This window comes from Macadamia integrifolia, chromosome 7 (assembly GCF_013358625.1).
Source record: "Macadamia integrifolia cultivar HAES 741 chromosome 7, SCU_Mint_v3, whole genome shotgun sequence".
In the NCBI taxonomy this organism is placed as follows: Eukaryota; Viridiplantae; Streptophyta; class Magnoliopsida; order Proteales; family Proteaceae; genus Macadamia; species Macadamia integrifolia.
Genome location: NC_056563.1, coordinates 6608619 through 6620209, shown reverse-complemented (window position 1 = coordinate 6620209; position 11591 = coordinate 6608619). Strand labels below are relative to the sequence as shown.

General features: G+C 36.7%; 1 long non-coding RNA gene across 1 annotated transcript; it reads left to right on the top strand.

Moving 5' to 3' along the window:
- The first annotated feature begins 101 nt into the window (after nt 1-101).
- On the top strand, nt 102-2634 carry LOC122083206. Its single transcript, XR_006141588.1, has 2 exons — nt 102-228; nt 2041-2634. It is a non-coding gene; the product is annotated as an uncharacterized LOC122083206 (long non-coding RNA).
- The last annotated feature ends 8957 nt before the right edge of the window (nt 2635-11591 follow it).

The window sequence follows — 11591 nt, the reverse complement described above, 5'->3', positions numbered from 1 at the left end:
CAAGGTGGGTCCATTAGCCCCAAATGATGGATTAACCAGATTATGAATGAAAACCCATTATGTTTCCAAACAAGCCTTAGACAACTTGAATAAAACTATAAATAAAAGTCTTTGCCCATCCTTTTCATTCATACCAAACTAAAAGCAAGAGAAGAGAAAAAGGAGAAGAAGGAGGAGAGGAGCAAGGGAGGAGGAAGAAGATAGGAGTAAGGGGAGCACCCATCTAAGGTAAGCTCTCTCTCTCTCTCTCTCTCTCTCTCTCTCTCTCTCTCTTCTAAGTAGTCATCTCTCTCTCCCTTCCATTTCCACTCTCCATTAAAGCTAATGGAGATCTCCCCAACTAAATCTACCCACCCACATACCTAATGTATAAATCGATTGGGGGATTTGATGTTGGGGACTTGTCTTAGCAAGATCCATGGTTCAATTTGAACCCATGAACCCTCCCTTGTGAAATCCCCATTTCAAACCCCAATTTTGACAACACAAAACCTAGAAATGGGGAAATTTCCTAAAACACACATTCTCACTTGTCAAGGCTACAAATTAGGGGAGGGGTTTAGTGTAAGAGACCCATCCTAGCAAGATTGATGAATCAATTTGAGTCCATAAACCCTCCCTAGTGAAATCCCAAATTTGGGTAACTGAACCTTAGAAATGGTGGGTTTTGTCCAAACCCTCTATACCCACCATTCAAATCCAAAATTGAGTTAGGTAAAATGAAATTTAAAATGGGTATAGTGGATTGGGGTAATCACTTAAGCCATTAGTGGTCACCACATAAACCCTCAACCAAAATTCCCTCAGTTAGCTTGGTCGCGACTGATATTTTTGAGAAATTTGGGTGCATTGTGTAAACCCACTATAACCAACCCATTGATTGCACGTAATCTAAGTTAATTGAGGTGGATGAACGTCCCCCATATATAAATCAGCCCTATAGTCATAAAACCCCATTTTGAGAACGATTTCAAAGAAAAAAGAAATAGGAAATAAAGCTAGAACATGTGGCTAGGTTTCATTTCTCTATGGGTAATTTATTTTCTTAAAAATCTTATGTATCCTAGGAATAGAACCAAGAGGTGATGAGACAACGTGGCGTAAGGCCATCGGTTGTCCATCATCACCTAGGACTCGAGGTGGAGGGATTTTGTATGACTTTTATGGAATGTTTACATCATTTGCATATGGGGATAATCATATCACTTTGCATATTAAAATCTTCTTTCTTGTGGTGAATGTTGATGTGGCACGATGATATGAGTTGTGATTGGGTTTTGTATATTATTTAAAGGAACCTATACAACATGTTATCTATGTGTGTGATCATAAATTGTGCTTTATGAACCTGTTACTATTTGAGAACCTTAATGTGTAGGTTGGTGTGGGTGTTAATTTATGGGGTGCAGAATGACCGAGGTTGTGGTCAAAATTTTATCCATGAGTCGAAGAGAATTACTAGAAATTTCATTATTGCTATTAATTATTTCATGTAAATGTTAGATCGTAACTTCATTTGTGTGTATGATACATATTCATTTTTGTGTATGATACATATCCCATCTCCGCATGTATTATTTTATGTGTTCACTGTATAAAATTACAACTCTTTTTATCATTTCATGTATTAATTTATGCATTTGTACATTAAATGATAGTCTACTTTAGCATTGTATGTATTATCATATGTGTTCCTTACATAAAATAACAATCATAATCATCATTTCATGAAGCATTGCATATATATGTAAATAAGTTCGTTGCATTTTCTATCATTTTATGTGATTTTAATATAGATTGTATATTATCCCATTTGATGTTTTAATAGTTTTTGCAATCAATTCATGCAATTATACACATGTTACATTATTTCATATGATAAAGCTTCCATGTTGGCTTAGGTTGTTAAAATTCTCAGGGGAGAATATTCGAAATCCAAGCTGTTAAGCATTTTTTTTATATGCAAATTAGTCCAATTATTTATTTACATCATTTAATTCCCAGAACAGGGCTACTTTATGTATTTTCTTTTGTTTTTAGAATTCAGGTCAAAAGTGGACCAAATAGAGTACAAGTATCAAATTTGGCCCAAAGAACCAAATTCTAGTCAGTCTGACCAAAGCCTAGAAGATTTCTTCTTAAAAAAATATGTTGAGAACATTCCAAGGATTTCCTATGCGGTGGACGATCTCTACAAGGAAGATTTACGTTGAGTCAACCTTCTATTTTGGATTTTAACCACATGCTGGGATGAATTTTTAATAGTTTCATATTCATGATCTTCTATATTTGATAACATTCTAGAAGAATTCTATTATATCTTCTATTTTGGGATTAAGGGAAATATTGTAAAGGGCATTTGATTATCAAATATTGGGTAGTTTCTATTATAGGTTTTGATTTTTATTTGCTTTCTATTTTTCTTCTCATTCTTTAGGTAACTGAACTCTATAAATAGAGAAGCTCCCTCTGCCCTATCTTTCTTCTTACAAGTTGTAATTTTTTATTTTCTCTACAAAATTTCATTGGGGCCATTAAAGTTGTAATTGAAGATTTAGAAGCATCTTTGAAGTTGGATATGCGAAACTTGAAATTTATTCTCTTCTTCAATAAAATTTTGTAGTTGCTCTTCAATTCAAGTTCTTTTATTTTTAATTTCTATGTCTTTATTTTTTATTCAAATAACATGATCACCACCACCCTCATGGCTAGCTAAACCCATTCTTTGGGGATTTGGTGAAGCCATGGGTGGTTAGTAAGAATAAATAATGGGCATACTTGATTTTAATGGATATGAACCTAATTAGACTTACTGTGGTTGACCGCCGCATTGTGTATGTCATCCAATATGACCATATGCATGATAGTCGTCATAGTCAAAGTGACATTGATTAGGATTTATGGTGTTTATCTTAATATTGCATGTTGAATGATGCTACTCATGGGGTATGTTAGCCATTGCCACATCTCCCATTGACCTAGTGATGGAAAACCTTAGGGAAGGGAAGGGAAATCAGAGTAGAGAGGGGGAAAAAGGAGGATCACACTAACACGTTCATTCAATAATCAAATTACTCTCTAAATCTTCAGTCGATTACAACAAATATATAGAAAAATAGGAACATGAAATTAGAAACTTAACTGGAATGGAAACTAGCCTAAACTAGGAAACAACTATAAAAGGAAACCAAAGCAAGGAAATAAATTCTACTCCTATGTTCAAGTCTGGAAACTAAAAGCATGAAATAAAATACTAAGTAAACTACTAATTTTATTTCCAACCCTTGTTGGACCAAAACCCTGGGCTGGACCGGTTCTTCTTGGCTCTTGGCTTCAAAGCCGGTCATGTTGGTCCAACCAAGAAAGGGCAGCAGTATCTGCATCAACTCTCCTCTTCTGAAAAGAACTCGACTCCGTCGAGTTAGGGAAAGGACTGAGGAGACCGTCTGAAGGAATACGCTGAATGAGGAACGATCCCACCATCTTTTTGAGCTTAACTTCAGGGAGATCTTTGGCAGAATGAAACTTCATAGTCTTGTTGGCATGCTTGAAGGCATAGGTATTGGCATAGCCACAATGCTGTACTTTCTTATCAAACAACCAAGGTCGACCAAGAAGGATATGGCACACCTTCAGAGGGAGGACATCACATTGGACTGTATCCTTAAATCCACCAATAGAATATGTGACCAAGCACTTATCTGTGATTTTGAGATTAGTGTTGTTCACCCAAGCAACCTTGTAAGGATTAGGATGTGGTTCTGTATTCAATCCCAGCTTACGAACAGCGTCTTCAGAGACAACATTAGTGCAACTGCCTCCATCAATGACTAAGGTTAGCAACTGATCATTGCACTTCACACGAGTCTGAAAAATACTACTGCGGCGCCAATCTTCATTTTCAGTGGCCTTTTGAGTGGTCAACACATGACGAATGACATAAAAAGGATGTTGGTCATCGTCACTGAGAGTGTCATTGACTTCACCTGTTGCACGCTCTTCTCTTAAATCAACTGTGTCAGAACCAAGTTGCTCTTTGGGAATATATGGTATAGGAGAATCCTTATCAATAAAAGCAACCAAACGGCTGGGACATTGGGCACTGATATGTCCAAATCCATGGCATGAGTAGCACCGAACTGTGAATTTTGAAGAATCAGAAGGTTTATCTGAACCACACCGAGGGGGTGAATATGGGCGAGTAGGCCGTGAAGATGACATTTCAGAAACATGTCGAGGTGGAGAATACGGTCGACTAGGTCGTGAAGAAGCCATAGATGTAGCACTTTCCTGTGGCTTGTTAGATGACCTCTCTTGGGTAGGAGATTGTTGCCAAATGGAACTAGTACCTTGAGAAAAAGTATCTGTAAAATTTCTTCGGTTGTATGGGCGTTTCAGACTTTCCTCAACCTGATATGCTACTTGTACGGCGTCTTTCATTGTAGGTAGTCGACTAGATGCAAGGGCAGCACTAAGTTGAGGGTGCAGACCATTGCGAAATTGGGCCACTAAGACTTCTTCATCCCACTCAAAGTCAGAACGAGTGGCCAAATAATAAAATCTAGCAACATACTCTTCAACGGTTAAATTCTCTTGTTTCAACTATGCAAACCTGAGATGCATGCGTTGCTTGTAATCAGAAGGCAAGAATCGTCGATTCATGACTTCATACATTTCAGCCCAAGTAGTGACCAAACCAATGCCTCGAGTTCGGTTCTATTGTTGTTGCTTAATCCACCAAACTCTAGCCGTGCCTTTCAGTTTGGCCTCTGCAAATAGGATCTTTCGAGCCTCAGTCAACCCATACCATCTGAAGAATGTATCTAAACTGTGAATCCAGTCAAGGTACAATTCTGGATTATTGTCTTCATAAAAATCAAGGACATCCAGTTTTGCTGCTCTTTCTGCTCCATCATCATGTCTACCGGTCCCATATGGTGGAGGAGGTGGTGGTGGTGGTGTATGATGTGGTGGTGGTGGTGGTGTTACTGGCAGATCCTGTGGAGTGGTGTTGGAAGAATCCCCAGACTGAATGGGACTCTTTCCTTTATCTGCTGTCACCAAACGATCAATAGAAACTTGCATAGATTCCACCATTGTCTTTAGGAACGTGACCATGTTAGTGAGGGCATCAAATTTTGTATCAGTTTCTCCTTTATAAGAATTCAACTGCTGAACAACTTCACTATTGGCAACCATGGTGATGATTAACAAAATAGCACTCAAGAATATATGGTAGAATAGGAAATAACTCTTTTTTTTTTTTGGGAAGGGCAGAATTGTAATTACTTGAGATTCAAGTAAACAACAAAAGGGTGTATCACATATGGGCAGGGGTCTAATTGTAAATAAGAAAAAAAATGAGGGGTAGAAGGAATTAATAGATAAAAGAGGGGTAATTCTAGAAAATTAGAAGAATTAAGTGAAGAAAAAAAAAAGAATTCGTATAGTAGAAAAACAAAGGTTACTGTGGCCGACTGAAGGGGCAGTGAGGAGGAAGGAGAAAGAGAGAATCCAGGTGATCAACTGAGATCCGGTGAGGTGGCCAACTGAAATTGTGGCGGCTACGGCAAGTAGAGGCGGAAACCAGGGATCGCCGACTCCAACAATGGATCGTGACTTACATGGGGTTGTGATCAGCGGTGGTGACTTCAATCAGCTGCGGGGGCTTCGCAACGACGAAGGTCGACGTGCAGCGGGAGGCGAGAAGCTGGGAACCAGGTATTTCTCTTCGTCTTCTCTCTCTCCTTCTACTTCTTCTTCTTCTTTTCTTCTTGCTTCTATCTCTCCCTCTTCTCGACTTTTCTTTCTTCTCGGTTTTTTTTTTTTTTTCTGTTCTTCTTCTTGCTGTTCCTTTTCTTTTTTTTTTTTTTTTTGGCTGCTGCCGGAAGGAACAGAGAAGGCCGAGGGCAAGGAGGGTTTGGGTTTTTTTTTTTTCTCTGCGATCACTCTCTCTGCTGCTTCTCCGACTTCGACCTCGATTCTTTTTTTTTTTTTTNAATTTTCAGTGTTCTCAGTATCGGTGGAATCCGACACAGAGAATGGGAAGGGAAGAAGAAAGATGGGGAAAGAATAGGATCCTTCGGCTCTGATACCAAGTTGATGGAGAACCCTTAGGGAAGGGAAGGAAAATCAGAGTAGAGATGGGGAAAAGGAGGATCACACTCAAATATTCATTCAATAATCAAATTGCTCTCTAAATCTTCAGTCGATTACAACCAATATATAGAAAAATAGGAACATGAAATTAGAAACTTAACTGAAATGGAAACTAGCCTAAATTAGGAAACAACTATAAAAGGAAACCAAAGCAAGGAAATAAATCCTACTCCTACGTTCAAGTTTGGAAACTAAAAGCATGAAATAAAATACTGGGTAAACTACTAATTTTATTTCCAACTCTTGTTGGACCAAAACCCTGGGCTGGACCGGTTCTTCTTGGCTCTTGGCTTCCAAAGCCGGTCATGCTGGTCCAACCAAGAAAGGGCAGCCGTATCTGCATCAGTCATTGTTGCTGCAATGAAGCTAGTAGATAGTACAATACATTTGTGTTTCACAAGGAAAAAAAAAATCAAAAAACATATGCAAGAAGCCCCAAGCATGTCCATCCAAATATCCAATAGGCAATTGACAAGGGAAGCAAAACAACTTAACATGTGATAGTAAAACTAAGCAGAATATCAGAAGATATTCCTTAAAAGAAGTCGCAAGCTCGAAAACTTCCTTACCAGTTGTATATCTTGGCGTGAAACCCTTCTGACCTCTCCACCAGACATTTTTTTTATTGCAGATCCAAATTAGTACTTGCATGAAGCAGATGATTATGCCTTTCTACATGGTCTAAGGGGATTCCAAACGGTGCCCTGCGTGACAATGATACTCTCTGTTACAAGAAGAAGAAGAAAACATGGTTAATTCCTACGCCTTGTCATAATAACAAATGGAGAGGAAAAAAATCAATGAACTGATACAGAAGCAAACCAGCAGAAAAGAGTCACACCCGAGTTGATCATTATATGGGTTGGGTTTGAATTTGTCCAAGAGTTATCCCGCAAAATACATTACTGAAACTCTATACCGCCAAAATGAAAGCAAAACAAAACAAAGTTCTCTTTAAAAAATCAACAAAACAGCTCAGTAGAGAGAAGGACCCAACATGCAACAATAAAAACACGGAAAACCCACTGATTTGTTTATCATAATTAACATTTATTCCACCTTCTCAAATCAACTCAGAATTATCCCAACTAAATGGTGTCGGTCTGTCGGGTACATAAATATTTTTTCTCCAATCAACCCTATTCAAGGTCATACTTGTTACTAGTCCTAAATTATTCATGTCTTTCGTCACCAGCTCTCCTATAATCATTTTGGGCTTACCCCAAACTCTTTTAGTTCCTCCAATATGAATCTTATCACCCCTCCTTATTGGAGCATACAAAGGCCTCCATAACACATGTCCATACCCATGGTTTAAAGTATCTCCAATACCAATACAATATACTCCAATACATATCTTAGATTTAGCCGACCGAAACAAGGTCCGTTACATATTTTAGCGTATCTCCGATATGCATCTTAAATTTAGCTGACCGATACCGATACTTTAATCCTTTCCCATACCACATCAAATGGCTTTCTCAACTTATCATGTAACGGTACTCCTTAATTAGCTCTAACTTGTCTATTCTTTAATCTATCTTTTCTAGTTTTACCACTCATGTCTATCAACATCCTTATTTCAACTACACTAGGTCTACTTTATGTTGGTTCCTCGCTTCCCAATATCCAGCTCCATAAATCATTGTTGATTCTGTAATTGTCCCATAAATTTTCTATTGTGTTCTAAAGGAATATGCAGATCACAAAATACTTCAGGAGCACCTTTCCACTTCATCCACCCTACTCAAATTCTTTGTGCAATAACATCCTCTATTTCTCCTTTTTTTTATGATTCCTAAGGACCTAAAATCATCATTTGTGGTATCTCCCTATCATCAATTTCACTAACCCACTTTCAATCCAGTTTTTGCTGAAGTTATTCACAATATACTATGTTTCTGTTTTAATTATCGTAAAACCTTTTTTACTCTTAGGTGGATTTCCATAACTCCAACTTGGCCCTTATTCATGATTCGTTTCCATGATTCGTTTCACCCACCAAAACAATAAATCATGAGCAAAAAACATACACCAAGGAACCTGATCATGAATGCCTCTAGTCAGATCATCTATGATTAGTGCAAACAAACATGGGCTAAAAGCTGATTCTTGATGTAATCTAATTGTAATTGGGAATTTACTACTCTGTTGCACGCCCACCATTCTTACACTAGTCACTACAATATCTGTTTATCTCTGATTATGTCCACATTTTTACTTCTTCTCACACCTTCCAAATTAACTCTCTAGAGACTCCTCATAAGCTTTTTCTAATTCAATAAAAATCATAAAGTGATCAAGCTTACATTCTCTAGCTCATTCCATTAGTCTCCTGAGGAATTAAATAACTTCTGTCCTCTATATTGGTATCTGAAATATTAGTTTCTTGTCTTCGATAGGTTTCAATTACTCTCTCACAAAATTTCATAATATAGTTCATACGCTTTATTCTTCTATAGTAATCACAAATCTGGATATCATTCTTGTTTTTATAAATCAGTACCAAAAATTATTAAACAATGTCATAAACTCAATCACTCCACCATAGCCATCTTAGTAATCAAAAAAAGAATAAATAGAAAAATAATATTAACAAAGAGAGAGCCTTTCCGCAATTCTGCTTAGTTAAGAAACATAAAATACATAAAATGATATCAAAACCAGGGACCCATTAAGAATTATATACAAAATAGCCAAAAAACCCTTAACCCAAAACTTGACGAAGCGAATCCCAGCCCTCAGAAGCCCTGGAAAACATTACCTTTTTCCCGCCTCTCTTAATGTTACAGAGGTAGCTCTTTCTTCAATCCAGAAAAAGGCTGTCTCATGAATGGGGTGATCCAAGTTCTCATCAGGTGAAAGACGAAAGAATGAGCGATACGATCAAGGGATGGGCGAGACGATCAAGGAAGGAAGGAAGAGAGAGAGGGGGGAGTCAGAGAGAGGTCTGTTATTAACATTTTTCGGTTTCAAACTTTCAATTGAAACTCGGGAATTATCGGGTGTATGGTGGATTTGGGAGACAATAAATGGTCGTGGATAGATGGGTCCCACTTGGAGATTCGTATTCCGAAGTCCCGGACGTCGTCTTGATTGTATTTTCACCCATTAGCTCATCTCCACCGTTGAAAAAATGGCTTTTAATATTTAGAGTGGGACCTACTCTTTCTTGTTTTTCATACGCGAGGGTACCTTATGAACTCCCAGCATGGCCAGTTTTTTGTTTGAGGTGCATCCATCATAGCATTTTAAAAAAAAAAAAAAAAACGACAATCCAAAGCCCCCATGAGAGGCAAAAGATTTTGAACAACGACTCTCATACATAAAAAAAAAAAAAAAAAAAAAAAACCCACTTTTGTGTTTTCTTTACAAAATTACCCATAAAAGGTTTTGATTAACAAAAATACCCAAAATTAGGTTTGAGTTTACAAAACTACTCACCCAAAGTTTCAGTTAACAAAAATACCCAAAATCAGGTTTGAGTTTACAAAACGACCCAAAATAGTGATTCTTCATCTTCCACATATTAACATGTATTTTTTTATTACTAAAACTTTGAGTGGGTAGTTTTGTAAACACAAACTCAATTTTGGGTATTTTTGTTAACTTAAACTTTAAATGGGTAATTTTGTAAAGGAAACCTAATTTTGGGTATTTTTGTTAACTGAAACTTTTGATGGGTAATTTTGTAAAGAAAAACCCATAAGTGTGTAATCATGTAATTTTCCCAAAAAAAAATTATATAGCTGGTTCATGCTAATCTCATTAACTTGTATTCTACAATTTTAAATATTAGGTATGGATAATGATTATAAAAGATACTTTTCTTTTTTCTTGGTTTTGAAATTTTTTCATTTATCATTCATCTATTCTTGCAATAGAATTTTAAGTGAATTTTGGATATGCAGGTCCCTTGAAATTTTAGAGATTGTATCAAATATGACATTGAATAGAGTTTATTAGAAGGTAATGATCCATGTAACTGACCCCATGTATTTGGGAGAGGGCTGAGTAATAGTAGTTGTTGTTGTTGTTATGTTTTATTAATTAGAGTGAAAAAAAAAAATTGTCTTTCTGATGCATGCTAGCATCTTCAGCACCCTTGCATATGGGGACAACATCATCCTTTCACATGCCCTGTCTATGAGCTTTTCCTACACCAACTGGACAGGGTTCTTGTTTCCTATTAATTATGTGGTTTGTTGTTATGTAAGGTCCGTGATATTTTGACCCGACCATCAACCCTAATTGGTAATATAAGCTCTAGATATATTTTAGTCAAGTAGGTTGAGTTTTTATGGAAAAATAATAATAATAATAAGAATGGGTTGGTTGAATATAGTTTTATATGGTTAAATATAGTTGTAGATGCTTCAATATGTTTGAGCCATCAAGAAAAATTAACATGATTGTTACTACCAGAGTGACTTTGAATAATGGTAGAAGGTGAAATTTTGTGTGAAAGTTAAAAATTTATTATAATTTTAAATTTTCATGCGGAGGATGTTACTTTGATGGGTTGCCTTGTAAATTCAAACAGGCTACTTGGGGGAAGAGAGATGATTTGTGTGCAATTTGTAACCAATTAAAGAAACTATTTGGCATTTATTTTTTTCTTGTGATTTTTCCAAGAGGCTTTCAATTGTAGGGGCTCTTGGATTGAGTACTGAGTTCCTCGTTGGTGACTCAATATTGGGGGTGTCCTATCAAAATAAAATATATAGTTATATTGGGGTTCTTGAAGCATGTACGACCTTGCCTAAACCAAAGTAAAATTTACTCAAAAGGTATCGCTCTCTAAAAATGTTATCTACACTCACGTACTTACCTAAGAAGAAGTATCCTAAAGGTAGTTTAACAAAGGAGTTCAGTTCTCTGTCAGGGAGCATATCATATACACTAGTGTTCTATGGGTCTATCTCTCTCCTCCCCAACATGAGGTAAATACATCATTTAATAAGAAGGAAGGAGAGTGATATACACAAGAAAGCATTGGCACACGCTACACTCTTAAGCAGATAACATTATTCCTATAGTAAACATGAGCTAAAATCGAGGCTCTTAAAAGTGATTGCATAACATTAAATGGTGTAAGATCACTAAAGAAATCCTCCACCATGGCATGGATTTAGCCAATTGGTTGATAAGCTTAAGAACCATAAGGTTGTGTTTGGTTGCATAATTCGTTGGAGAGTCTTTCCAGTGAAACACGGTTCTCTGTTTTTTAAATCGTTTGGTTGTTTTAAAAGGTGTTTCTATTTAAACATACTAATTCCTGTGAAACACCTATTAAAGCTAAATTGTTGTTCATAGAAGAATTAGGGTAAATAGGAAAACTCACTTTTGACACACATATTTGTAACCCTCATATAAATAGTTGTTGTTAAATAGTCATTCAAGAGAATTATCTTTATCGGGACAAACTTTCT